This window comes from Sapajus apella, unplaced genomic scaffold (assembly GCF_009761245.1).
Source record: "Sapajus apella isolate SASKATOON/1434 unplaced genomic scaffold, GSC_monkey_1.0 scaffold36, whole genome shotgun sequence".
NCBI classification, from domain to species: Eukaryota; Metazoa; Chordata; class Mammalia; order Primates; family Cebidae; genus Sapajus; species Sapajus apella.
Window position 1 is genome coordinate 28,633,842 of NW_022436976.1, and position 27,704 is coordinate 28,661,545.

At 40.9% G+C, this 27,704-nt stretch overlaps 1 protein-coding gene and 1 long non-coding RNA gene across 11 annotated transcripts in view; one reads left to right on the plus strand and one right to left on the minus strand.

The window, feature by feature from the left end:
• DAB1 (DAB adaptor protein 1) overlaps window positions 1-27,704 on the plus strand; it is a 1,264,232-nt gene that overhangs the window by 989,091 nt on the left and 247,437 nt on the right. The window lies entirely within an intron of this gene.
• Window positions 6,995-26,306, minus strand: LOC116564118. Its single transcript, XR_004274734.1, has 3 exons — window positions 25,987-26,306; window positions 16,749-16,751; window positions 6,995-7,008 (listed from the first exon to the last, which is right to left on the minus strand). It is a non-coding gene; the product is annotated as an uncharacterized LOC116564118 (long non-coding RNA).

A 27,704-nucleotide genomic window follows, 5' to 3' on the forward strand; every position in this document is an offset into this window, starting at 1 on the left:
ACCTGCCTGACCATCATATTTGTTCTGTAAGTGGCCAGGGAGGGGGTGGCAGCTTCAGGGGCTCTTACCAAACAGAGGCACAGAGTATGAATGGTTTGCTTTAGACCGCAGGGTAAGCCAATGGCATCTTTAAGACAGGGTCCCAGCTTCTTCTGATTGTGGTGGATTCTTCTGTCAGCAAGAACAAGGACTGAGAAGTTAGACAGATCTGGAGTGCTGGTCACTCAGATTCATCCTCCATCCCTGCATGGCAAGGCTTTCTGTATATCCCAGGGAGCTGAAACTCCACTTTGCTATGCTCTCCTGACTAGGGATTGGGATGTCGGCTCAGCAAATGGGAGGCGCTGGTGAGAGATTGGAGGGTGGGGCAAAGGGAAAAGTCCAGCACTTCTTCCCCTCCGCTTCCGGTTGTGGCTCTGACAGCGTCTATACCTCCTCTGTGGATCTAGTGACCGTGGGTGGCTGCCCTATCTCCATCTCACTAGAGTAACTCCATCATGGCTCCAGCCACCTTCCAGCGGCCCCATCTCCCTGGCTCGGTCACTGCACCTGCTTCTTTTGTTTCTCTAATCCCAGGGCTGGCAGCACCTTCCTGCTCTTGCTAATCCTTGCATCACTTCCTTTTTCCCTGGCTTTTCAGCCTTTCCAACACCATTGTAAAAGTTTCTTACAGTACACTCTGTGAAGAGCTGGCAAGTGCTCAGTTTGCCTCACTAGCTCTTGACAGATCATCTATGTTTGAATCCTAGCTCCACAAGCTACTTAACCTGTGAGGTCTCTTTATTCACTCATAAAATTGGGATTTTAGAATTAGAGATTCTATATACGTGGAACCTAACAGAGGGCTTGGCACATAGAACGTATTTAATGAGTGACAGCTATTCTTAGTTTATTACAATTTATTTGGGAAGAGAGTAAGGTGTTTTCAGGGAAGAAACCTGGTCTTTTTATTTTTCACCTCCTATCAGGATGTCACACACTTATTAAAGGAAATAAACTTAATAAATACAATTATATATCTCACTGGAATGGGTTGGATGAATTGAGAGCCTGCCAATATCATTCCGGGACTTTTAAAGGAGGATTCAGAAAGAGTTATCTGGATTTTCTAGTGACATTATATCAATATTTCCACATGGGAAGCCCACTTTAAATGTTAATTGCCATAAGGTTAACAAACAGAAAATATCACAGCAACCTTTGGAAGATGCTTCTTGCAGCAGCATCATCAGCTTCTTGCTCTGTTTATCTGTCACTATTTCTTCCTCTTCCCCAGAGTGGTTGTCAAAGCCGAATCCCTGAATAGTTCTCAGTGATCGTGGCTGCACCCTGGGTGCACACTGCCTGTTCCCTGCATCAGAACTCTTAAGGGAGTGACCAGATGCTCCTTGCCTTGTGCTAGGGAGTTGTAAGGTTTCATTAGTCACACTTGCTAAAAGTGTAAAGCCTCTGGTGGGCTTGTTGAACATGGAGAAATCCCTACATGTAAATATTTATGGATTAGGAATCAAATATTAAATATTTACTTCAGCTTCTTGGAATTATAAATGATTTAATAAACCCTGTGGGGAGTTGGAATGGCTTTGGTTTAAAACCAACTCTTATGTTTAATTGTTTTCACACCCCCGACTCTCTTATAACACAGCAGCATGCGGGAGCATGGGATACCTATAGAAAAGACAGAGAGCCCAGCTGTCAAGTTGGGGTTTGGTTCATTTACCTTATTTTCCCTTCTGTGTTGCCCGATATATGTTTTGGAGTGGGTGTTCATCCAATACCATGAGAGTTAAATCCATGCCCTTCGGTGCTCTGGCTCTCAGTCCTACTGTGTAGTGCAGTGACCTGGAGCATTTGTCAAACAAAAACAAAAGCACAGGTGCTCCCAAATTCAGAAAGGCAGAACCAGAGGTAGGACCTGGGCATCTGTATGTGTCTGACGCTCAGGCTGCAAAGATTGGAGATGTCTTTTTCCAGAGTCTGCCCATGGGAGGGATTATGATACCACCAGACAGCATGAAATCTTCTTTGTCATAAGACAGGTTCAGATCTAAATTTCATAGCTTGGAGAAAACTCTTCCTCTCTCAACTTCAGCTTCCTTGTCTTTATGACAGTTATCGAAGGATCTCTTCGTGTTCATTTCCTGAGGCTGTTGTAATGCGTTATCACAAACCGAGTGGCTTAAAACAACAGAAATGTGCTTTCTCAGCATTCTAGAGGACAGAAGTCCGCATCATGGTGTGGGCAGGGTTGTACTCACTCCCTGCGGAAGCTCTTTGCTCTCTGCCTCTTCCTCCTCTGTGGCAGCTGGCATTCCTTGGCTGGTGGTCACATCTCTTTCTGCTCTGCCTTCATATTGCCTTCTCTATGTGTCTCTTATGAGAACATTTGTTATTGGACCTAGGGCCTTCCAGAATAATCCAGATCGCTCTTTCATCTCAAGATTGTTAATTTAATTATACCTGCAGAATTACATCTTTTTCCAAATTTGTTCACATTCATAGGATTGGTAGATTAGGATATGACAGTATCTTTTTGGGGCCACCATTTAGCCCACTGTATTATCTAGAGGGCTGACATGGTATGTCATTGACATCAGTTGAGATTGTTCAGTGACCATGCCATAAATTTACTTAGAGTCATTCTACTTTGTAGAATTGTTGTGGATGATAGAATTATGTGAACCTACCCATACACTGGGGACAGGGTAACACTCATTAAACAGTAGCTTCTTTTTATTATCGTTTACTTTAGATATTGCTCATCATTTCTTTGCTCATATATCCATTCATTCACTATTCATTCATTTAATTAGTAATTTATTAAGTACTTGTCTGCCATTGGACAGTCACTAGCCAAACACTGAGGCTATAAAATATAAAACACTGTTTTTTGAAACACAAACTTGTTGTGAGGATAGATAACGAAATTTCTCTAGTCCAATGTGATAAGCACCTTTATAAAAGTATTTTTCAGGGATTAAAGGAATCATCAATGTACGTGGGAGATTGGAGAAGGCTTCACAGGGGAGGTGGCATTGGAGCTAGATCATAAAAGTTGATTAGAAGTTTATTAAACAAAAGGAAGTCATATATGAATCATCTGAGACACTCCATGTATTGAGATGTAAGGAATCATAGTGTTTTGGGGGAATTATGAGAAATTCAGGATGCTGGAGCCCAAGGTTCATGTACGGGAGCAGTAGAAATGACACAACCATAGGAAACAAAAGCCAAATATCATTTGCGATTCATAAAGGGAAAATATTATTAATCCTATTTTACTCAGGAAGAAAAATTAATTTGCCCAACATGACACACCTGGTGAGCAAGAAACTCATGCCCACTCTATTGCCTCCCCTCTTTCTGACAGCAGTGTATAAGTATCCCTCAGTGCTGTTCTTCCACACTGTGCAGATTACTCTGCATGTTTTTTATTCCCTCTAAATTGGGAGTCCCTTGATTTCAGGCACCCTTTCTTGTGCCTAGCATGGGCCCCTGGCCTGCCTCATGTGTGGCACTCAACAGCCATGGGTAAGTGAGTTTCACTGCAGCAGGAGTTCTGGCATCAAGTAGGAGAGCCAGATGGCATTCTTTCTGAAATCCTCTCTGACCTGAAGCTTCTAGATTGAGTTTGCTTACATGGGAAAGTGAGATTTTTGTTTCGGGTCACAGTATATAGATACCACCTGGGACCTATTGCTTCTTATTTCTCTGGGGGCAGGGGACTAGTTCCACCCCAAGCCTGCTCTCCGTCTGTCACATGCTTTTTTTTATTGGTTTACATGTATAGATCTATTTTTCTTTGCCGTCCACCTGAGTGCTGCTTTTTCAATAATTCATAGAAACTTTGCACAAAATTAATCTACAACGAGAACTCAAACTTGACTAAAGCCCAGCCTCTTGCTTGGGAATTCTTTGTTACTGACGGCATCCGCCTGAGCTCCTTTTAGTGTTTTGTAAGTTCTGAATTCTCCTTTAAGAAGAGCCAGATTGAGGAAATCATTAATCTCTGACAGTTGTGTAGATATAATTAAAGATATATGAATATAAAAATACCTGCTATCTCAAATTACTTCCTAAAAGAACAGGGAGGGGGAAAGAGAGTTCTATTTAAAATGTCAGATACAGACACATTAGGCTGGATAGTCAAAGCACTGTATGTCTGTCACTCATGAAAACTGACAATTAGGTCCATAAATAGATTTTACAGGCTTCCACACAAGAACGCACATCCTGCACATCTCTGGCGCATAAAAATGAGAAACATGGATGGCAGTGGCTGACTCACCAGAAGAGAGAAGATTTGAGAGATGGTGAATGAGATGCTTTTAGAAAATTCACTGTGCTTGGGGGTTGCTTGTGGGGTACAGGAGAGGAGGGAGCCCACTGGGGTACCAGGAGGGACTGGGTGTTCCATCCTGGGGCTGCTGCTCCCTACTCAGGGACTCTGGCCAGTCTCCTCATTTCCCTGGATCTGTTTTCTAATCTGCAAAATGAAATTTAGATAAATTCAAGGCAAAACCCCCACTATTTCTACTTCTAAGGGTAGTTTAAGGGGAGGTTTAAGTGAGGTTATAATAAAATTCTTTGGAAATAGGCGAACACTACAGATGTAAGCAGTTTTTTTCCTAAGATTACTATTGTTGTTGGTATTGACAGCTGAGATATTTATATATGCCCCATGAACAGACAGAGTAGGTGATCAGAAAGCATCTTAAGACCAAGACATCAGGGAATCAAAGAGAAATGCCACATAGTAAAATTGAACTTGCCTTGCTTTTTGCATAGGGAATTGAGCCAGGGTGAATGAGAGCCCGAGAGGGTGGGGGAGATCACGAGATCCACTCTCAATGTCTAAGCTCCATGTTCAGGGTCCTCATTCTTCAGGGGTTCAACCTTGTTTAAAGTACAGATGTTGCTGACCGTCAGTTTCCATTCCCACAAAATAAGGCTCATCATTCTACAGTTGCCTCCTCTGCAGGATTGACGTGAGATCAAATGAAATCAGGACTATGCAGGTGGAAATTGTACCAATGTGGAATTTGTCATTGAAAATACGACCATGATCAGATTAGAAACGGATCAGAATACCCATCCTCCGTTCTATCATTTATTCACCTGATTCAAGGAACATATGTTGAATTTACTTATTATGTTTCCCATTGAGTATCTGTCTTCCATGATAGATTGTAAGTTCTAACAAGTCAGGAAATTTCTTGTGTGTTTTGCTCATTGAGGTGTCTAAATGCCTAAAAGAATTCTCTGTATCTAGTAGGTAAACAATAAATATTTAGTGAATTAAGTCTATTATGTTTTAGATATTATGATGGGAGGTACAGATACAATGAGGTACAGAAAAGGAAAAGAGTTTGGGAAACTGGGTCAGGGAGATAGTAATAAATGGATTAATGCAAAAAGTCAAGAGTATAGCATGATATACAGAAGATACTCACACATAAGAGTTGGGGAGCATAAAAGAGGGTATCCTCCCATGCTAGGGGGTTTCCAGGAGCTCTCAGGGAGCCCACAGTCCTGATATTTACAATTTTCACCTTGTGGTGTAAGGTAGCATGTGAGTTTGGAGCGAGGTACTCCTGAACTTGAGGCCAGACTCTGCCCTCAAACAGCTATGACCTTGAGTAAGTCATCTAACCACTTTAAGTCCCAATTCTGTCTTCTGGAAAACGTTGTCAAGATTTAATGAAATAGCAAGTGTAATGAAAATTATTGGCACAAAAGCTGGCTCCCACTAAATGACATCCAGTCCAGCCTCTATTCCTTTGCTATTCTCTGCAGTCCCAAAGAATTGCACCTTTTTCAGGTACTTTGCTTTGAGAGAGAAATTTTCTCTTAGTGGCACATAGCACTCAGGAAGGATAGATAGCATCCTAATTGTTTACTGCTGTGGCTGCTACCACTGCAACTACTTCTCCTCATACTGTGTTTCCACAGCCACCATTGGTACTGTCATCAGCTGCTGTTAATAAGCACATACTAGGTCCAGGTATTTCATGAAACATTTTATATACATCATTTCAAAAAAATGACGTATATAAAAAATGTTGTATCTTCGGCCAGGCACAATGGCTCACAGCTGTAATCCCAGCACTTTGGGAGGCCAAAGCTGGTGGATCGCCTGAAGTCAGGAGTTCAAGACCAGCCTGGCCAGCATGGTGAAACCCCATCTCTACTAAAAATACAAGAAAAATCGCTGGGCGTGGTGGCAGGTATCCGTAATCCCAGCTACTCAGAAGCTGAGGCAGGAGAATCATTTGAACCCGGGAGGCAGAGGTGGCAGTGAGCTGAGATCACGCCATTGCACTCCAGCCTGGGCAACAGAATGAGACTCCATCCCAAAAAACAAAAAACAGAAAAAACCTTGTATTTTCTTATTCTGTAGATGATGAAACTTAAACCCAAGAGGCTTAACTAATTTGCCTCAGGTCACACGGCTTTTAAGAGACAGATACCAGTTGGCAACATTCATGTACATGAGCTCCTTGAGAGAAGATAGGCCCTTACACCACCACACCCTAAATGCCTGGCATATGTGTGGGGCTCATGGAATACTACCTGCCTGGCTGGCAACACCAGCCAGGTGCTGTGTTCTGAGATACCTGGGAGGTGAGTTTTCACTTAGTACTCTTAGGGCATGGGGCCTATATTTTCAGTATTGGACAGTGCTTCCAAAGGACCTTCTCTCTTAGAATCTGGCTGGGAGCAGGTCGGTATGCTCCTGCCTATTGCACTCAGCAGAAGAGGCTCTGGGATGCTTTTGATCACATTTCGCATTATGGGTTCCTTACCTTACAAAGGGGTCAGTCTGGATATAAATGAGTGTCTTATAAATGCAAATGAATTTCCTACAAAGAACTCTGGGTGGTAAGAGCAGAAAGCAGGTGTCAGTAGAATCACTGACTTTGGGGACTTGTCAGCTAATTGCAGTATAACACCCTATTTGGTGGCTGGGCTGCAGGTAAGGGCAAACTGTGGGTTTCAGTGCTCTGCCTTTATCCTGTGGGTGGCTCTAGGGGAAGCATCTGGGGGCAGGAGTACAGGCCTTGGGGCATGAAGTTTCAACTACAGTATTAACCATGGCACCCACTGTGGCTAAGAGCTCTCAAAGAGATGCAAAAATTGAATGTGATTTCAGTTCAGCAGGCCTGGTTCAAATGCGGCCTCTGCCACAGAAGACTGTGTGACCTTGGGACAGTCATTTAATCAGCTTCCTTAACGGCACAATGGGAATAACAATGCCCAATGACAAGAGTGGTTCTAAGTATTAATAGATTTAAGTTACCCAGCATGCAACTTTCCAACCCATGCCAGCTGCATCCTTTTCTTCCTTGCTTGCTTGACAGAATCGTTTCCCCTGTTGACCAGCTGGAAATACTTCACTGATCCCTGCCTCCCAAATCCTCTTCTCTCCTCCCTCCTCCAGTCAGTAACTTCTTGAAGACAGTTGCTGTGTGTCTTTTCTTTTCATTGGCCTGTTGCAGGTACTGGACAGATGAATGATAAATAATAAATAAATCAATGACTGTTGATGTCCTGGTCTTCCATACATAATAGCAATGACATTTTTATACCACACTTCAGCCTGGGAAAGTATTTTTAATGATCACTTAATATTATTTAACAGGCATAGCAATCGGTGAGACACATGGTATGATTATCATTTTACAGGTTGACATTGACTCAGATGGAAGTGACTTGTCCAAGGTCACTCTGCTGGCACGTGGCCTGTCTGATACTTTGTTCACTAGTCAACAGATGTGCTGAGTGGTTACTGTGTGCCAGGTACTGAGCTGAGTGATGCTTTTGTCATTTCCTCCCTTCTTGGTAGCACTCTATGGAGAAGTAAGTCTGGCTCATGCTGAGACCAACACATATTATCAATTCTAGCTGCTTGGGATACACCAAAATAGACATGGATCACTGACTTCATGGATCTTACATTGAGCCAGTGGGAGCAGAGAGCAGAGTTAAACAACACACTTGCTAAATAAGTAAATTATTAAGAACGGTAAAAGGTGAACCTTGTTATGGGGGCAAAGTGGAGTGGGGAGAGAAAGAAATTGCCCTGAGACCTCTGAAAGGCCTTTTAACTTCTAGCATCTCTCATTATAAAATAAACATTTCATTGTTGAATACATAGGGATACTGTATAAGTTTGTCTGATAAAATGTCAGATGCCAAGGAGATTGATTTTAAGTGAAGAGTGGTGAAGAAACACAATGACTGTGTTTCTTGCAGAGGTTGGGGTGGCAGGTGGGGTGGCTGAGGTGCCAGAGGGCCAGTGTGTAAGAACAAATCAGGAGGGTGGGAGTGGTCATCATAATGTAACTGCCTATTATTGCGTGCTTGCTACTCTCCAGGTACTGGTTTAAGCCCTTTGTATGTAGTGACTCATTTAATCTACACAGCTATTATTATTTAATGGGGGAACAAATGGAGGCACAGAGAGGTTAATAACTTGGCCAAGGTCACAGCAGAAGGTGGCAGAACTAGAGGGTGAACTCAGGCTGGTTGTCTCCAGAATGAGCCCTTTTAACCATGCTTCCATGCTGTAGGGTAGAAACCAACTCCTTCAGACTGAAAGTGCTGGCACAGGGAGGCCTGAGAACTGCCCAGGCCCTGCTTGCATGCAGTGATGGGGAAGGTATATGGTGAAGACCGAGAAAACCTAGAGTACTGGATGCTGCAAACCTGCTTTGTGGCCTTCGGTGGGTCCCCTGACTTCTCTGTGTCTCATAGGGGATTGACTTAGAGGATCCTATAAAGGCCCTTTTCTGTGCTATGCAGCCTCAGAATCTGTGGGTTTGTGTTATGTCATTGACTCTTAACAGGTAGTCTAGTTCTCAGGGGTTCGGGTACCAGGCTTTGAATTCATATTGCCTCAGGTTTGATCTGTGGCTCTACATTTCACTGCTGGGTGTAGGATTTGGATGAGTTTGGCAAATGAAGCCTTGTTTTATCACCTGTAATCAGATGTGCCAAGAGATCCCCTCCCACAGGTTTTTATGAAGATGCAATGAGATGATATGAGCAATGAGCTGACTTGGCTGCCTGGCACTCAGGAAGCACACAGTGAATGGGGGCTTTACTCACGTGTAGTATTAGGTGGATTCTTAGGTCGCTGACACTGAATTATGATCACCGTGAAAGAAGGTAGGGACTGTATCATGCTCTTCTCTCTGTGTCTAAGCACCATGCACAGCCCTGGTATATTGTAGGCCTTGGTGAGTGTTTGTGGGGTGAAGGTTTGCATTGCTAAATCTCTACACTAGCGTAGCAGGCTGGTAAGGCTTCTTGGCAGAGTTCTCTGTGTGCCTAGGATTTAATTCACTGATGTTTATATTGTAGGGTTCTTAAAGTTTTCTAAGGATGATTTCAGTTATGAATTAACAATCAGGAACAAACTATGAAATGTGTAAACTTGTGTCCTGTTTTTGAAAAAAATCTCTCTTCCTCAGAAAAATTGGCAAATAAGAAGAAATAGAGGTTGATGTTAAAGACAACAACAAACAATTATCTGAAAAGCTGTGAAGACCTTCTAATATAGCGTTCGATGTCTTCTAATTTTAATCATTCAGTACCCATGGCAGAGTTGCAGAAGCTCAGAAATAATTGGCAGCAATTGGCAGACGGAAGAGTTCCTCTTAAAACTGATGAATAACCTCTTTATTTTCTGTGGCATACTAGTTTTGCTATGACCCACATAAATTACAGATTTTTATCCATTCAACTGTGTGTCCTTTACTCTGTGTATTTTGCAGCCTCTCACATTGCTTTGCCTTGCCTCTGCTGACCAGGAACCAGCAGGGTCTCAAACCTTCTGGAACCTTCCCTGCCCTACATTTTTTTTTAAGTCTTCGCACATGTGGTTCACCCGGCCTTGGAATATTCTTTTCCTTCTCTCAAGACCAGCTCCTACTTGATGGTTAATACTTAGTCCAGCTACTTCTCATGCTGGAATCCTATGCTCTGGCTAGCCAGCAAGTCCTTACTATTCTTTTAGCCTCTTCTGCTTCCCTCATGGTAGGCCTCACCTTACTGTATCTCATTCACTTCTGCACTGGTCTCCCTGGTGTCTCAACTGTGAGTCTTCTGAGGACAAGGGCTGTGCCCATGTTCTCTGTCTCCCCAGCTGGACTTACTCCAGTTTCTTGGCTGAATGACCCAAAGACATCAGACAGGGGCCTGGATTCAAAAAGGGAAGGCCGAGTCCAAAGGATAGAATGTTGGTACAGGGAGTTGTGACTGTGGTTTCTGTTTCACAACAGCTAAGTGTATAATATTAACCAGATGCCAGTGATCTATGTAGTGTTTCTCTCCGAGGTGCTTAATCAAAACCATCTCATTAATCCTCACAAAAATCTTCTAAACAGGCATGAAAATAGAGAATTCATTTTTTGTTGCATGAGAAAATGAGACATCAAAGGTGCTGAACCTGCACATTCAGAGGTTGATACAATTATCTCCCTGGCTCCTGGGGATGTGGGTGCAGAGCTAACCCTCCTCACCAAGCCTGTGCCTCCCATTCTCTCCCTGACATCATGCTGACATATCACTCCCACCCCTACCCCCACCTCCCACCTTCCCACTCCCATCTATTTATGACTCGATGTGTCACATCCAGGTTCACAGATGATTTTAGAAGTGGAGAGCGAGCAAATCCTGTCGAACAATTTAACCAGATTCAAAAGGATTTGGATCATTTGCGTAATTGGGCTAGCAGATGGTAAATGTAGTTCAAAGTACAAAAATGTAGAATAATTACAAGTGGAGAAAGTAATGCAATTTATGGATGAGGAAAGCGATTTGGGAGAAAGCTCATCAAAATCATGATCTCGATGTGTTAGAAGAGAAGGACAAACAGCACAGCTCTGATGAGCAAAAGCAGAGTGGCCCTGGTGACTCTCCAGCTGATGGCAGTGCAGGGGAGAGGACACATCTGTCCTCTGGAAATGAGAAGGGAAATGGTTGGGGTGGAAACGATCCCGGGGTGGAAACGATCCCAGGGAGGATGATGATTGATCAGGCAGAAAAGTGGTCACACTCACTTGAAAGTCAGGAATACTGGGTTCACATCTCAGCTGCCTCCTTCTTACTGTGTGACTTTTGGTGAGAATCTCTTTTCTCTGAGCCTTAGTTTCCTCTGCTGTAATATGGACCTACTAATGCCCACTTCCCTGCTGCTTTGAAGAATTTATGAGATCATGAATGTGAGAAATACAACTTGTTATGGAAATCTAGAAAATTCACTTTGATGAGTATTAATTTTTTACCTGCAATGCTAAAAATCCAGTGCTTTCTATTATGAAAATTGGAAATGGATTATTTACTAGTGTCACAGGTTGAAAAAGTCACCTTTCAAACATTCCCATTCTATTCCCGAGAATTTTGGCATGTTACCTTACATGGGACATTGCAGGGGTGATTAAACTAAGGTTCTTAAGGTAGGGAGATTACCCAGGTAGGCCCTAAATAAATACAATCACAAGTATTCTTTTAAAAGGATGACTGAGAGAGATTTGACATAGAGGATGAATGTAATGTGATCACAAGGCAGAGAGTGAAATGTTGTGGCCATTAGCCAAGGAATGCCTGCAGCCACCAGAGCCTAGAAGAGGCAAGGGGTACATTCTCTCCCAGAGTCCCCTGTTGGAGCATGATCCTTATGATAATTTAACTTTAGTCCAGGGAAACTGATTTCAGACTCCTGGCTCCAACACCTTGAGAAAATAAATTTCGGTTGTTTCAGGCCACCAAGTTTGGGGTAATTCATTGTAACCACATAGGAGACAAATACAAATAGAAAGAGAAAATGACCTGTCAATAAAATACATAGATTAAGTCTAAGTTCTGATACTTTCATTTCTGTGGAACCCTAAGCCACCTCTCTTGGCCTCTGTTTCTTCATCTTTAAAGAGGGATAATATACATTTCCTATATGGGTTATTGGGAGGATGTAAAAGATATAATACATGTAAATTATTCACTATAGAAACATACAAAGAAAATACTAGGCATTAAGTTTTTAATCAGGTTGCAGTTAGCACAGCAGAATTCCAGAGGCCCTAACAGAGCACACTTTTGGAGATTGGACATGGCAGTCAGCACTGTGGAAGCAGCTGGTAGTGTTGGAGACATCTAGGCAGTTTGCAGGAGACAGGACCATGGCCACCAAGTAAGGGACTCATGTCCAGCTCTTTTCCTAGAGCCAGTCTGAGTGCTGGGAAAGGTAATTCAACAAAGCCCAAGAGTGGAGACCACGGCCAAGAGGGGTTTATTATTTCAGTTTAGGGAAACAAGGTTTTGGCAAGGATGTCATTCTGAGGATTCTTGATCCCAGGTCTGTCAGTGAATGAAACTCATATAAGACCACTGAGCCCACATCACAGCTTTCTAAAAACAACTTAAATGCCAACCCCTAAAATTCTGAAACCTGGCAGGGCATGGTGGCTTACGCCTATAATCCCAGCACTTTGGAAGGCTTAGGCGGGCAGATCACCTGAGGTCAGGAGTTCAAGACCAGCCTGGCCACCAGGGAGAAACCTCGTCTCTACTATAAATACAAAAAATTAGCTGGATGTGGTGGTGCACGTCTGTAATCCCAGCTACTTGGGAGGCTGAGGTATGAGAATCCCTTGAACCTGGGAGGCGGAGGTTGTGGTGAGCTGAGATGGCGCCATTGCACTCTAGCCTAAGCAACAAGAGTGAAACTCTGTCTCAAAAAAAAAGAAAAAAAAAAAAAAAAAAAAAAGAAAAGAAAAGAAACTGAAACCTATGGTATAAATCCTGCTTCAGTCAGACTAGGCCTAGGGACTGGGATGGCTCCAGTCTAGGAACAGTGGCTGCTAGACTGCCAGGGCTTACTGGGGGCTGCTTTGGCAAACAGAGGCCAGCTAGTCCAGGAAGTCTGAGCTGGACCCCAGAGTCCACGGTGTTTCTGGAGAAAGCCAAGGCTTGTCCTATGTCAGGAAGAAACTGCCTAGCTGAGCAGCAAATACAAATCTTGATAAATAAGAAAATTGAGAATACAGAACTGGCACTATTATTCAAGGATTTGAGTCTGAAGAACAAGGCAAGATAGTAAAAGGAAACAAGGCATAAGATCAGAATCCAAAAAGATCTGTGGTATTTAGAATGTTGAGTGTTACATGTCTAAGAGTGAGCAGTTCCAGGCTGAGGCTGTGGATAAAGTTGGGGCTTGACTGACCCTTTGTGTATCTGAGTGTGGTACTGGCTGTGGTGCAGGGAAGCCTCTGATGGGTAAATGTGGATGATGAAGACCAGAGAGGTGGAGCAACTTGCTTAAGGACATGACATGTTTGAGTCAGAGCTGGACCCCATACCTTTGTCCTTTGCCAGATCTTTAAACTGATCAACTATGACCTTTTTATGAATCTCAGAGACCCCTTGCTGTGGGATTTAGAGAAATTATTTTCCAGATCCTGTCTCTATTCTAATTAGCATCCACAATTTAACAACTTTTGTGCTCTCTGATTGCACTTTGAGTTTTTGAGCATCATTTAAGGAAAGAATGTGCAGGGTGAAAGAGGATTTGGGAACAAAAAGTAATTAAACATAATAAGCCTTTTGAGATTAGCCATTAATTTGGATGTGAAATGTAAAATTGCCTTTAAAGTAATAAGGGATGATATCAAGCAATTGTAATATCCAGCATGGGAAGTAACATGCTGATAACAATGCACAGGGCAATGTAACACACTTTGGTTCCTTGATTTTTATGGAATTAATGATGTTGGTTTCATTTCACTGCTGATTTAAGATACACATTTAATAAATGGTACATTAAGGCAAATACACCAAAATTGCACCTAAAGAGCTGAATAGTCAGGAAATGGCAGCCCTTCGCATGCAGTAATTTTAGGATATCTCAAGTTTAATGCTTCATCAGTAGATATTTACACCTGTTTATTTTAATGCTTTCAGATGGCAGTTCAACAGAATTATCAGAAATATTATAAGAGGGCCTTGTCAGTATTCTGGGATAATATTCTAATTTAGTCTGTAGACTCTGAAAGAAGCTAGAATATTCTTAAAGAAAAGTCGTGGTTTTTGGTTTGTTTATTTTTTGAACCTGAGTCTCTCCGTGTTGCCCAGGCTGGAGTGCGATGGTGTGATCTCAGCTCTCTGCAGCCACAACCTCCTGGGCTCAGGTGATCCTTCCACTTCAGCTTCCCAAATAGCTGGGACTACAGGCACACATCACCACACCCAGCTATTTTTTTTGTAATTTTAGTACAGGGTTTCACCATGGTGCCCAGGCTGATCTCGAACTCCTGGGCTCAAGCGATCTGCCTGCCTTAGCTTCCCATAACGTTGGCATTACAGTCAGGAGCCACCTCACCCAGCCTGTTTTGTTTTTTAACAATACAGAAGAGTTGGATATTAGTTGTCATGCTAGAGGAGGTGCATTGTTTTGGATTCATAGAAGATAAAGTATATGATAAAATGAGTTAAGATAATTTCATACACAGGTTTGGCTCAAGTTTTATAAACTTGAGAAATGATTGTTATAGAGCCTGCCTCTAACATATTTATTGGTTTCTTGGAGAAGCAGTGTGGTTGACCAGCTTTACCTGACACTGTTTTCAGAGGAAAAGCCACTAATTTGTTTCTTTTTTCATTCTGGTATTTCATTTATCCTTTCATGAGATGTTTATTGAGCACATAATATTTGTCACGCATTGTTTTATATGTTGGGGATTTAACACTAAAAAGAAAAAAAATAGTAGTCTTTTACCTTCTACATTATGGACATAAAGAATGTTGCATGCTATTTTTTTTTAATGTTTAAGGACTTGACAAGATACTTATGATCTAGGTGAAAAAGTGAAATGGAGGTCTGCATTTTCAAGTGTGTGTGTGTGTGTGTGTGTGTGTGTGTGTGTGTGTGTACGTGTTTGGAGATGAGTTGAAACATTTATTGAAAGGAAATATTCTAAATAGTAAATATATATATCTCTATATCTTTGATTTTTTTAGAGTAAGCATACATTTGTCTTTATCCTCATATTTATATTTTTCAAATTTTCCACAATAAATATTCATTGCTTAGCAAGAAAAGAAATAACCCAGACAGCTGCTGGTTATATAGCCAACCAACATGGTGAGTGGAGTGTTTTAGGAGGTTAGTCATGGTACATAGGCAACTCTGTGTAAAACAGTGATTTATTCGAATTCTTAGTTTATCTTCCTGAATGTGCTTTTGTTTTAAAGCTAAGAAGTTCACCCTCTTATTTGGTGTATATTTACCTCTAGCAAGAGCAATGATTTCTGATGTGATTAAGTGATTTCACACCAGTGAAGGATTATTAAAAAATAGCTGCTTTTGGTAATTGATTATTTTGTGCGTGTTACCCTAATGATGCTGTCTGAAGGATGAAATATCTTTTCTGCATTTTCCAAAGCAGCCTTCAGTAACCCTGGTGACAATGGATTTTCCTCACTGCCCTTAATTACTGAATGCAGAAGCTCCTGCTTCTGAGCCTGGTGGCTTCACCCACAGTGAGAGAAGCCCAGCTGATGAACCAGCACAGGAGAGCGTACCGAGGTAGTCATGGAATTTGGAAACCATTAGGAAGCTGGGCAATTTCATTATTCATTCACTTGAAATAATCCTGGGACTGCTTTCAGTGACATGGTTCCTTCAGCAAATAAAGATAAGCCAAATCCCTGGGCACTCAAAGAAGGGGAAGATTCTTTAAATTAATTCCAGGCTCAAATAATTCAGCAGTATTTGTAATATTCTGTGCATAAATTGGCAATTTGCTAGAGAGATCAGGAAATGATAAAGGCTTTCTTTCCCCTCCCCCTACTCATCTTAACAACTGCTGAGGCAGCTATTGGGATAAAAGAAATGTTTTATCCTTAATAAATGTCCTATCAGGTAATGCACTGATTAAGGAAGTCCAAACATGGCACCCTTCCCCCTTCAATGCAATTATTTTTCATCACAGAGACTAAAATATATGGGGAGTAGAGGATGGTTGTAATATGGTTTTTGACACAAGAAAGTTTTATATGAAAAATAGATCCACTAACCATATCAAGAAATACAGAAATAAGAGTGCTAACTTGCAGGACTTTCTATTTTTCATTTCAAGGGTGTTTTAGTTGTTTCATTTTGTGGTAGTTTTAAAAGATTGCTTGTCTTTTACTGATGATACCGTATCCTGGTGATCACCAAATCCAAACTTCATTACCTCTGGACTCTCTTTCCTCCTTCCTACCCGTCTGTCATCATGTGATTTGGGCCCTTGCTGGGGAATCTTTTGGAGGGTTGGTTCATCATGCCCCTCTCCTTTGCATTTTGAGCCAACTACAAATCAGACACAGGAGCCAAAGGGAGATAAAAGTGTCTATTTTTACCTGGCAAAGCTGGGATGGAGCACCTGACTTAGGTCCCTCCCAGGTCTATACCTGGAGTCCTACTTGAGTTAAAATGAGGTGTGTAGAACTAACAGTCACTCAGCCAGTAATGGGGATGAGGACAGAGTGCTACCCTTGTAGCCTCCCATGGCCACCGCTCTTAATGCACATCCAAGGGCAGAGCTTACCCTGGTTGGTCTGACCCAAATGTGCCCCATGCCCTCATGCAGATCTCAAAGCAGAAGAGCTCCACTCCTCCTAGCTGTTCCCAGCCTCAAGGATCAGATGACTCACTCCTCATATGGGACACTGCAGTAGGGTGGGATGAAAGAGCTGACGCTAACTTCCTAATAATTAAAAGAGGGCAAGGGTGTCTCCATTGTATGGACTGCTGGTCTCTTTCTCCCATCAGAATGATTTAGCCCATTCATTTGTCTGGGCTATATCTGTCTGAAATGTAAAACTGGTCCTGCCACTTTCTTACTTTGTAATCTTTCAGGTTAGCATGATTTTTAAGCCCCTTGATCTGCCTGCCGTCTGCCTCATTTGTTTCATAATTGTACTCCAGCCATACCCAGCTTTTGACAAGCCATAAAGGGGGCTTGTTCTCTCTCAGCTCTGAATCTTTGCCGGTAATACATGCCCTCATACTCTTGGGTTGGGTGCCCTTCTCAGTGACCAAATCATCTATACTTATTTGTATTACTGATCACAGCATATTTTCGTTGTTGGTGTATTTCTCTGTTTCCCCAACTAGAACAAGAGACTTCATGTTAACTGTTTGTTGGATACATAAGCAAACATTTTTTTAAGAGAACAATAAACCTTACATTTAATCTATCTTAAAGGAAATCACCAAACTGTTTTGTTTGATTTTCATGGAAATAAACTCAGTGTAGTTACAGTCTCCTTGAAATAGTCCTGAGGTTTATTGTTATTATCAATGGAATCAAATAGAGTAAGAGCCCTCACCTGATCTAGGCTCCTTCAGGGTAAGCTATGAGTTTCTAATGCAGGACTTAGATTGCAGGGACTGGGTTTACCTTGGCTGAAATTTCATCCACCTGCTACAGAATCAAATAGGAGAATATAGGCTGTGAGCCAGATTTGTGCTGATAATTAGTCAGTGATGGATGAAACTTTTTTAAGCATAAGGGAAGGGCAAATAAATGTATCTTTGCATTGGATATAAATGGCATTTCCTCATTCTTAAATCACTCTTTTAAGTTATAGAAAAAATCTTCTTTGAAGTCTTTGATTCACTAATATTGGGGTAACAATGGCTGTGACTTATCCTTAAGGATTTAAAGGAAAAGCAAGATAGCTTGAGGTGTGTTTCACTTTCATCTTGCCCCGTGACTTATGCATCAATTCACAGGCCTGTGGCCTGGGAGGTCTCCATGGAGCCTGTGTTCTGGGGGCTACTGACATAGGCCATTCCCTATTGGTGCCTCAGCACACCATGTGCCCATTCCAAATCCTCTGATCTCATAGAAAGTTCACAGTTTTCTGTTTCCAAAATTATTGTCTCCAAACAAAGAATGAAAACTCCTCCCAGCAGGTCTTGTTTGGTGAAAAAGGGTTTCAGAGACCGGCAAGGAAAAAAAAAATTCTTTCTATTTTCAATAACCAAGTTAAAAGGGAAGATTTTTTTTTCCTTTGATTTTTGTGGAAACTGAGCTGATAAAAGTCCTGAAATGAGAAAATCAAGGGGGCAGCAGTTATAAGACCTTGTCCAGTGATGTCTCTTTTTGTCTCTTCAAGAGTGTGTTTAAACTTCTTACTGGCTGTTTCAGTGTGCTCGAGGTGATTGGCTGTATAAAACACTAAACCTTAAAATACTTATTTTACAAAATTATTCCGTTCTGGCAGCCTAGACAATTTCACAAGGTTGATCTCTAAAGGAGATTTATCTGCCTATTAGATGAGACTGTGTACATCCTCCCCAAAAAAATCTTATTTCAGTAAGTTCTAAAGATACTCATGATTAACGGTAATATCAAGGCAACATAATGACTGGGTTTTCAGAAAAGGCCCTGTAAGTTGGCAGCCCCAAAGCCATTCTTCTTGCAGCAAGACCTTTTACTTAGAAAAAAAAGATTTCACATTTACACAGACACTTAACCATTTAAACTGGCATATTCAGGGGATGATCATTCACTTTCGTAAGATCTGCTAGCATTTCCTGGAATGACATTTGGACAGGTACACACCTCAAAGTATTAAAACTATATATCATTTGCAATAATATATGGTTTCTCTATAAATTCAATGATACTACATTTTGTTCTTTCAGCCAATTAGTGCTGTACTTTCTTGCATACACCTCTGTGTCCCCCCACACCACCACACATATATCCTTTGAATTCTGAAGTAGTAAGAAGAACATGAGCTTTGATTCCAGAAAGACCTAAGTTCAAATCCTGGCCGTGAAAAATGCCATCTGGATGACGTTAGTCAAGTTGTAACTCCATGGTCTCAGATTTCTCATCTAAAGAGGAGTAAAAGTAGCCCCCCTAAAAAGATGACATGAAAATATGAATATGAAGGATTTAGTAATTTAGGTAAAATATTAAATAATTATATTTGCTAAAATAATAAATTAGTGAACAGCTGTTGCCTGGTGAACAAATCTTAGGTGTGGGCCCAATAGTCTATAATAATAGGCAAGTATAAATTATGAAAAGCTATGGATTCTTACTTCAGGATAGGGAAATGAAAAATTTTGGAAAGATTTGCTGGAGTGAATTTATTTTAAATACAGTTTATTGGAAAGCAGTTTCCTGTGCTAGGCAATAGGAATGCCTCTAAAGAAACTAAGCCTGCCCTTAAAAATTTTTAAATGTGATAGAGGGAGGAAGGTAACTATTATAGCTTTTAGTACGTTTGCTGGTCTCCCCATAGACTATGACCTCCTCACATAGGTATTCCAGTATTTCACTTTTACATATTTTATTCTTCAACAATTATAACCTAAGTACATAGAAAGATATTGAAACATTAGTGACATAAATAATTATACACTAAACATAGACAGATTGGTGTACAACATTCTGCCAACTGAGGTGAGGAATTAACATTTGTGTCTTCTTGCAAAATTCCCACAAACCACATGGTCCATGGCAATGAATCTGATTAATCTGGGCAAGGGCACTGATCTGGTTTCAGCTCTGCTGCTAACTAGTTCTGTGGTCTTGGGCAAGCACTTTTATTTTGGGGGGATTTGATTTCCTCCTCTGAAGTTGAATTCAGTGTAGCAAAAGTTTGCTGAATAATTTCTGTGCCAGTCCTGAATTCAGACTTTGGGATTTAAAGGTAAATAAGACACAGGGCTTGCCTTCTGAAACTACCTCTTAAGAGGGAAGATAAGCATATATGTCCCTAATTATAACAATAAAAATGCAAAAATAAAATGAACGTAAGGAACACAGAGTAGGATATGTTTTAATGTGAAAACAGTAGATTATCAGAGCAGCATAACAGAAGAGGAAATATCTGAGCAGAAGTCTGCATGGAGTAATAGTTTTCACATGTACAAAGCTGAATCAGTGGGATTAGGTAGTAGAAAGAGCTGTAGTGCATTCTAGGGTGAGGAATAGCATGTGCAAACGCAAAATAAGTCTTGGTGTGCTTTCATCAAAGTGTAAGTAGGATCATAAGGTTGACTCCGGGTGTGGTGGCTTATGCCTATAACGTTAGCACTTTAGAAGGCTGAGGTGGGTGGCTGGCTTGAGCTCAGGAGTTTGAGACCAGCCTAGGAAACATGACAAAACCCCATCTCTACAAAAAATAAAAAATTAGCTGAGGTGGTGGCATGCACCTGGAATTCCACATACTTGCGAGACTAAGGCAGAAAGACTGGTTGAGCCTGGAAGACTGAGGCTAGAGTGAGTGTGTTTACATCACTCCATTCCAGCCTGGGAGACAGAGTGAGACCTTGTCTCAAAACTAACAACAAAACAAACAAAAATGATCGATCACTTTATGAGGCCAGGGGCCTTATTCACTGTTAAATGTCCAGCCTCTAGAATAAGACCTGGACATAATACTTAATAAACAAATGAAGGGTGGAGTAAATAAATTGACATAATGCAAAATGTGAATGTTTTTCTCTGTACACACAAGGTCCACATCAAAATTCAGTTACTGTGCTACTTTGACTATTTGTTTTATTGCCTTGGCTGGATCATAAGCTCCTCACTGGCAAAAAAGAAAACAAAAAAGAAAAAAGCACTTGAAAAGCCTTCAGTAGACACTTGACAATTGAATAATTGACTCAAGCCTGAAGCACTGTGTGAAACCTTTATAGATGGTCTGATTTGGCACTGCCCATGTCTAGGGATCATAAACTTAATATACCTATCTTGTTTGAGGGGCAGGAAAAAGCAGGTGGCTTAATTCTGTTAATTATCCTGGGACCTATGATAGTGAATAATTCTGCAACTGCAAGGGACTCAACTGGGTCTCATGAGAAGGAGGAAAATGCTAGGGAAAAAGTCATTGGAGATTAAATAATGTCTCATATACTGTAATGAGGGCCTGAGCAAATGCAGATACCTGTGGTTAAAGAAAATCACAGTTTCTATACAGCTAGCACAATTGTGGGCATAAGAGACATTCCTGCTTCATTATTCTGAGGAATAGCATTATCAGAGAATTGCAAAGATTTGAGCTTCGAAATCAATATGTGCTTAGAATTACATGGCAGGAAAGCCAGGAACTGTAATACTCTGAACACTGTTTTTATAGTCAATTTTCAAAAAGTTCATGACTTCAAATTCAAGGACACGTTTTCAACACTGGCACTTGTTAGTCAATACAGTCTTATGTTTGTTCACTTTTTAAAAATTCGTTTAGAAGCATACTATATATTTAATGAATATATACTATTGGCTAAGCACTGTTCGAATTCTGTGGTGGATCTATTGCCATAGATTCCACCCTAAAGGAGTGTGCAGTTATGCTAGAGTAATTGTAGCCACTCTCATAAAAATGTACAGTTGACCCCCCATGTCTACAGGTTTCTCATCTACAGGTTCTACACTCTCAGGTTCAACCAACCATGGATTGAAAGTATATTTTTAAAAAACATGAAAACAAAACAGCAATACAATAATACAGATTTTAAAAACAATAAAATAGAATCGCTATTGACATATAATTTACATTGTGTTAGTTATAAGTAATCTAGAGATGATTTAAAGTATATGGGAGGATGTGCATAGGTTAGATGCAAATACTGTACCATTTTATATCAGGGACTTGAGCATCCTCTTGTTTTTGTACCCACAGGGGTGCTGGAGTTAATCACCCTTGGATACCAAGTAATGCCTGTATAATCATTCAGGCAAAATTGAAGTTAATTTATTGCTCATGTGATAGGACTGAGTAGGTGAACCAGTTGGAGGGTGTCTGTTTTGCAGGCAGTCATTCAGGAACAAAGGCCAAAGGAGGCTCTGCCATCTTCTACAAGTAGCTTCCAAGGTGTTCCTGGGGCTGGTCTGCCTTCTAGCCAACTAGCAAGGAGAATGGGCATAGAAGAACACCCACATAAGTGATCTTTATAGGCCAAGCCTAAAAATGACACTCATTGCTTATACTTATACTATGTGGGCTAGAACCAGTCACAAGGCTTTCCTAACAACAAGGAAGCCTTGGAAATGTAATGTAGTTGTGTACTACAGAGGAAGCACCATGACCATAGGGGTTTTAGAAACATCCTGCAATCTCTGCCATAGCAATCTACTACATCAAATAAGTGAAGTTCAAAATTCATGAAAATACAAAAGATAGAAGCTTGTATTCTGTTCTCACACTGCTATAAAGAACTACCTGAGACTGAGTGATGTATGAAGAAAAAGACATAATCTACATTTCATAGGTGTACTTGAATGTGATGGAGGGTATGAATCCAAGCTGGAAAAAACTCTTCAGGATATTATCCAGGAGAACTTCCCCAACCTAGCAAGGCAGCCCAATAGTCAAGTCCAGGAAATACAGAGAACACCGCAAAGATATTCCTCATGAAGAGCAACCCCAAGGCACATAATCATCAGATTCACCAGGGTTGAAATGAAGGAAAAAATGCTGAGAGCAGCCAGAGAGAAAGGTTGGGTTACCCACAAAGGGAAGCCCATCAGACTCACAGCAGATCTCAGCAGAAACCCTACAAGCCAGACAAGAGTGGGGGCCAATATTCAACATCCTTAAAAAAAAGAACTTTTAACCTAGGAATTCATATCCCGCCAAACTAAGCTTCATAAGTGAAGGAGAAATAAAATCCTTTATGAACAAGCAATTGCTCAGAGATTTCACGACCAGGCCTGCTTTATAAGAAGAGCTCCTGAAAGAAGCACTAAACGTAGAAAGGAACAACCAGTACCAGCCGCTCCAAAAACGTACCAAATGGTAAAGAGCATTGACATAATGAAGAAATTATGTCAATTAATGGGCAAAACAATCAGCTAGCATCAAAATGGCAGGATCATATTCACACATAACAATATTAACCTTAAATGTAAATGGGCTAAATGCCTTAATCAAAAGACACTGACTGGCAAATTGGATAAAAAGTCAAAACCCATCAGTGTGCTATATTCAGGAAACTCATCTCACATACAAGGATACACAAAGGCTCAAAATAAAGGGATGGAGGAAGATTTACCAAACAAATGGAGAGCAATAAAAAGCAGGAATTGCAATTCTCATCTCTGATAAAGTAGACTTTAAACCAACAAAGATCAAAAGAGACAAGGGCATTACATAATGGTAAAAGGACCCATGCAACAAGAAGAGCTAAGAATCCTAAATTTATATGCACTCAATACAGGAGCACCCTGATACATAAAGCAAGTTCTTAATGACCTACAAAGAGACTTAGACTCCCACACAATAATAGTGGGAGACTTTAACACCCCATTGTCAATATTAGACAGATTAACGAGACAGAAAATTAACAGGATATCCAGGACTTGGACTCAGACCTGGACCAAGCAAGCCTAATAGACATTTACAGGACTCTCCACCCCAAATCCACAGAATATACATTTCTTGTCAGCACCACATCACATCTACTCTAAAATTGACCACATAATTGGAAGTAAATCCCTCCTCAGCACAAAAAAGTAAAGAAATTTAAAAAAGAAAAACTTGAAAAACAAGGAAATGGGGATAAAGAAGGAAATGTACAATGAATAGTACTCACGCTTTCTAAAGTAAAATGTAGAAGTTTTCTCTCAATTTATTGCTACAACAATCCCATGATTTAAAGATGAAGACACATTTACTGGTCTCAGGTTCATCAGAGAGCTGGAATTAGAATTTGGGTATTTCAAATGTTCTTTCACTAAATTTTAAAATTATATCGAAATCTATCTAAATGAAAAGGACAAGCCATTTGTATTTTGCTTGCGTATCGTCTCTACTGCTCAAATTTCTGCATTCCTGAAACCCAAAGTAGGACTTAAGTAAGACAGACACTTTGAAGAATGATCATAAAATAGCTTCTTCTGGCAACCAAAAGAAAACATGAATAATGTGTATTTTTTTTGGTGGTTCACATGCTAATTCAAGTTTTTCTTTCATTATCAACAATCTTCTTCAGTTACTAGCCTTTTTTAGATTCCCAACCACATTTATTTTGACCCACTCTCCTGCTTCCTCCTATTCCTCCTGTTGTTCCTCCTCTTAAACTTTTCTCTTTTAAATCTGCCCCCCATACAGGTTTTCACACTTATCTTTAATGGCCATACTCACTGCCCTCTGTGTAAGAACATTTATACCAGTGTTTTTTTGAAATAATGTAATGCTTTTATCAAATAAAAATGTAGATTATTAATGTTTTATACAAACTGAAGAACAGACAGAACTGGGGAGTTGAGTACCTGTGCCCATCTCATGGTGCATGAATAAAACCTCCTTAAAAAAACAGCATGCAGGATCCTTATTTCTTTATACCGTAAGCTTAATTATAACAATATGTTAATGGCAAATGAAAATGAATACTGATAAAGTAATAATAAAGCATAAAAAAAACAAAAAAAAATTTACCTGACTCACAGATCCACAGGCTTAACAGGAAGCCTGACTGGGAGGAGTCAGGAAACCTACAATCATGGCAGAAGGAGAAGGGGAAGCAAGCACATCTTGCTATGATGGAGCAGGAGGCAGAAATAGTGAAGGGGAAGGCACCACACTCTTTTAAATGATCAGATCTTCTGAAGAACTCACTCACTATCTTGAAAACAGCAAGGGGGAAATCTGCCCCCATGATCTGATCAGCTTCCACCAGACCCCTCCCCTGACATATGAGGATTACAATTTGACATGAGATTTCAGTGGGGACACAGAGCCAGACTGTATCATTCTGACCCTGGCTCCTCTGAAATCTCATGTCCTTCTCATGTTTCAAAACCAATCATGCCTTTCCAACAGTCCCCCAAAGTCTTAACTCCAACATTAACTCAAAAGTCTAAGTCCAAAGTCTCATTTTGAGACAAGGCAAGTCCTTCCATCTATGAGCCTGTAAAAATCAAAAACAAGTTAGTTACTTCCAAGATACAATGGGTAAAGGCATTGGGTAAATGTTCCCATTCCAAAAGGAAAAAATTGGCCATAAACATGTGCTAAAGGCCCCATACAAGTCCAAAACCCAGTAGGACAGTCATTAAATCTTAAGGCTTCAAGTTAATTTCCTTTGACTTCATGTTTCACATCTATGGCAGGCTGATTCAAGGGGTGGGCTCCCATGGCTTTTGGCAGCTCTATCCCAGGGCTCTGCAGAGTATAGTCCCCAAGGTTGCTTTCATGGGCTGACATTGACTGCCTGTGGCTTTTCCAGGTACCCAGTGCAAGCTGTCATTGGATCTACCATTCTGGGGTTTGGAGGACAGTGTCTCTTTTCTCACACCTCCACTAGGCATTGTCTCAGTGAGGGCTCTGGGGGGGCCTCCAACCCCTATTCCCCTCTGCACTAGGTTCCTCATGAGGGCTCCATCCCTGCAGCAGACTTCTACCTGGACATCCAGAGATTTCTATACATCAACTGAAATCTGTATGGAGTCTCTCACACTGTTGCCTTCTGTGCACCTGCAGGCCCAACACCACATGGAACCTGGCAAGGCTTGCGGCTTGCACCCTCTGAAGCAATAGCCCAAGATGTACCTTGGTACCTTTTAGCCATGGCTGGAGCTGGAGCAGCTGGGACATAGGGTGCCATGTCCCGAGGCTGCACAGAGCAGGGGGCAGTGGGTTGGGGGGTGGGTCTTGCCCATGAAACCATTTTTCCCTCCCAGGCCCCCAGGCCTGTGATGGAAGAGGCTGATGTGAAGATCTCTGAAATGCCCTGGAGACATTTTCCCCATTGTCATGGCTGTTAACATTTGGCACCTTATTACTCATGCAAATTTCTGCAGCTCATTTGAATTTCTCCCCAGAAAATGAGTTTTTATTTTCTACCACCTGATCAGGCTGCAAATTTACCAAGTTTTTCTGCTCTTCTTCCCTTTTAAATATAAGTTCCTATTTCAAATCATCTCTTTCTTCATTCATGTGCATGTACATTTTTAGAAACATCTGGGTAACCTCTTGAATGCTTTGTTGCTTAGAAATTTCTTCTACCGGATACCCTAAATTGTCTCTCTCAAGTTCGAAGCTCCACAGATTTCTAGGGTGGGGGCAAAATGCCACCAGTCTCCTTGCCAAAGCACAGCAAGAGTAACCTTTACTCCATTTCCCAATAAGTTCCTCATCATCACCTGAGACCACCTCAGCCTGGACTTCATTTCCATATCACTGTCAGTATTTTGTTCAAAACCATTCAACAGAAGTCTCTGGGAAGTTCCAAACTTTCCCACATTTTCCTGTCTTCTGAGTCCCCCAAACTGTTCCAACCTCTACCCCTTACCCAGATCCAAAGTCACTTTCACCTTTTCAGGTTATCAGTTCCTACCAGTCCCCTCTCCTGACATGTGGGGATCACAATTTGACATGAGATTTGGGTAAGGACACAGAACTAAGCCATATCAGAGTGCTGTGTTAGTTTGTTGACAGCTATATGTTAAGCCCCTTGCTTTATGAGTCTACATAAATTATAACATTTTTTCCTCCAGATACTTTTATGAGTTATTTCTTATGACTCTTGTTTTACAAAAGAAGAAATGGAGACTCAGAGTGTTTCAGACCACTTTTTATGATGTTTATTTGAAGCCACTTGTAGAAATTTAAGGGAGGATTTGATGAAGTTCCTGTTTACCTACTTTGCAGAGTAACTAATACTGTTTACATTGGTCAGGAGTAACAGTGCAACAAATACTATCCTGCATGTCTCAAGACATAGTTTTCTACCTCTAATCTTCAGCTGGAGATCATCAGTCCTTGTTCTAGTCTGTTCCTTTGGTTATACATGGTTCTCCAATAGAGTTTTTTTTTTTTTTTGGTGATACTTAACTCTAAGGCATGGAATAAAGATTCATTACTCAATCATTTATTTTCTCATCTATCCATCTCTTCTTTATCAATCTGTTTGTTTACTCCTTTGTTCATTCATTCTTTCAGTAAATATTTCTGAATATTTACTCTACCCATTAAATGTGCCTAACACTGTATTGGGTGTTTGGAGTATAAAGACAGGAAAGTATGGTGCTTTGCCTTTGGCAAGCTCACTGTTTAGTCAGAGAATTGAACATAGTAAAAGATAATGGAGATAGTATAGGTTTTTTAAAAGGGCATGGGACAGAAAATGCAATTGGAATAAAAAATAAGAGAGGCAAATCTGCCAGAGTAGTTAAGAGAGGATGCACAAATAGAGAATAGATAGGTTTTGGGAAATAAAGTTTTCCTAGGTTACAGAAACAACAGACAGAACATTCCTGTTAGAGGAATTAACACAGATAAAGGAAAGGAGAAATGTGAAGGTTAATTATGTTCAAGAATAATTTTTAAAAGAATGATCTAGTGGAAGATACCTTGGAGGAATAGCAAGCGAAACGGATGAATTGGTTCTAAATATTTACAAAAGGTACACCGTTGAGGTTGATGTCCTTTTAATTTGCCTTCATGATAGCTAGGGCTCCTGTGTGGTTGCTGGGGTTGGCCTATAGCATTGGCGCAGAGGAAGTGGCCACCAATGCTGCTTATGTCTCATGGTGTAGGCAGTGCCAGGATTCATCTGTCCCCAATGAACTTCTCTGGAAACCCAAGTGACAAAATGAAAGATTAAAGAGTAAACCTCCAGTGTGTTGAAACCTTCGTGGTCTAGCAGGCAAGCATGATGTATAGAATGGGAGTCCTAGAGGTCAGAA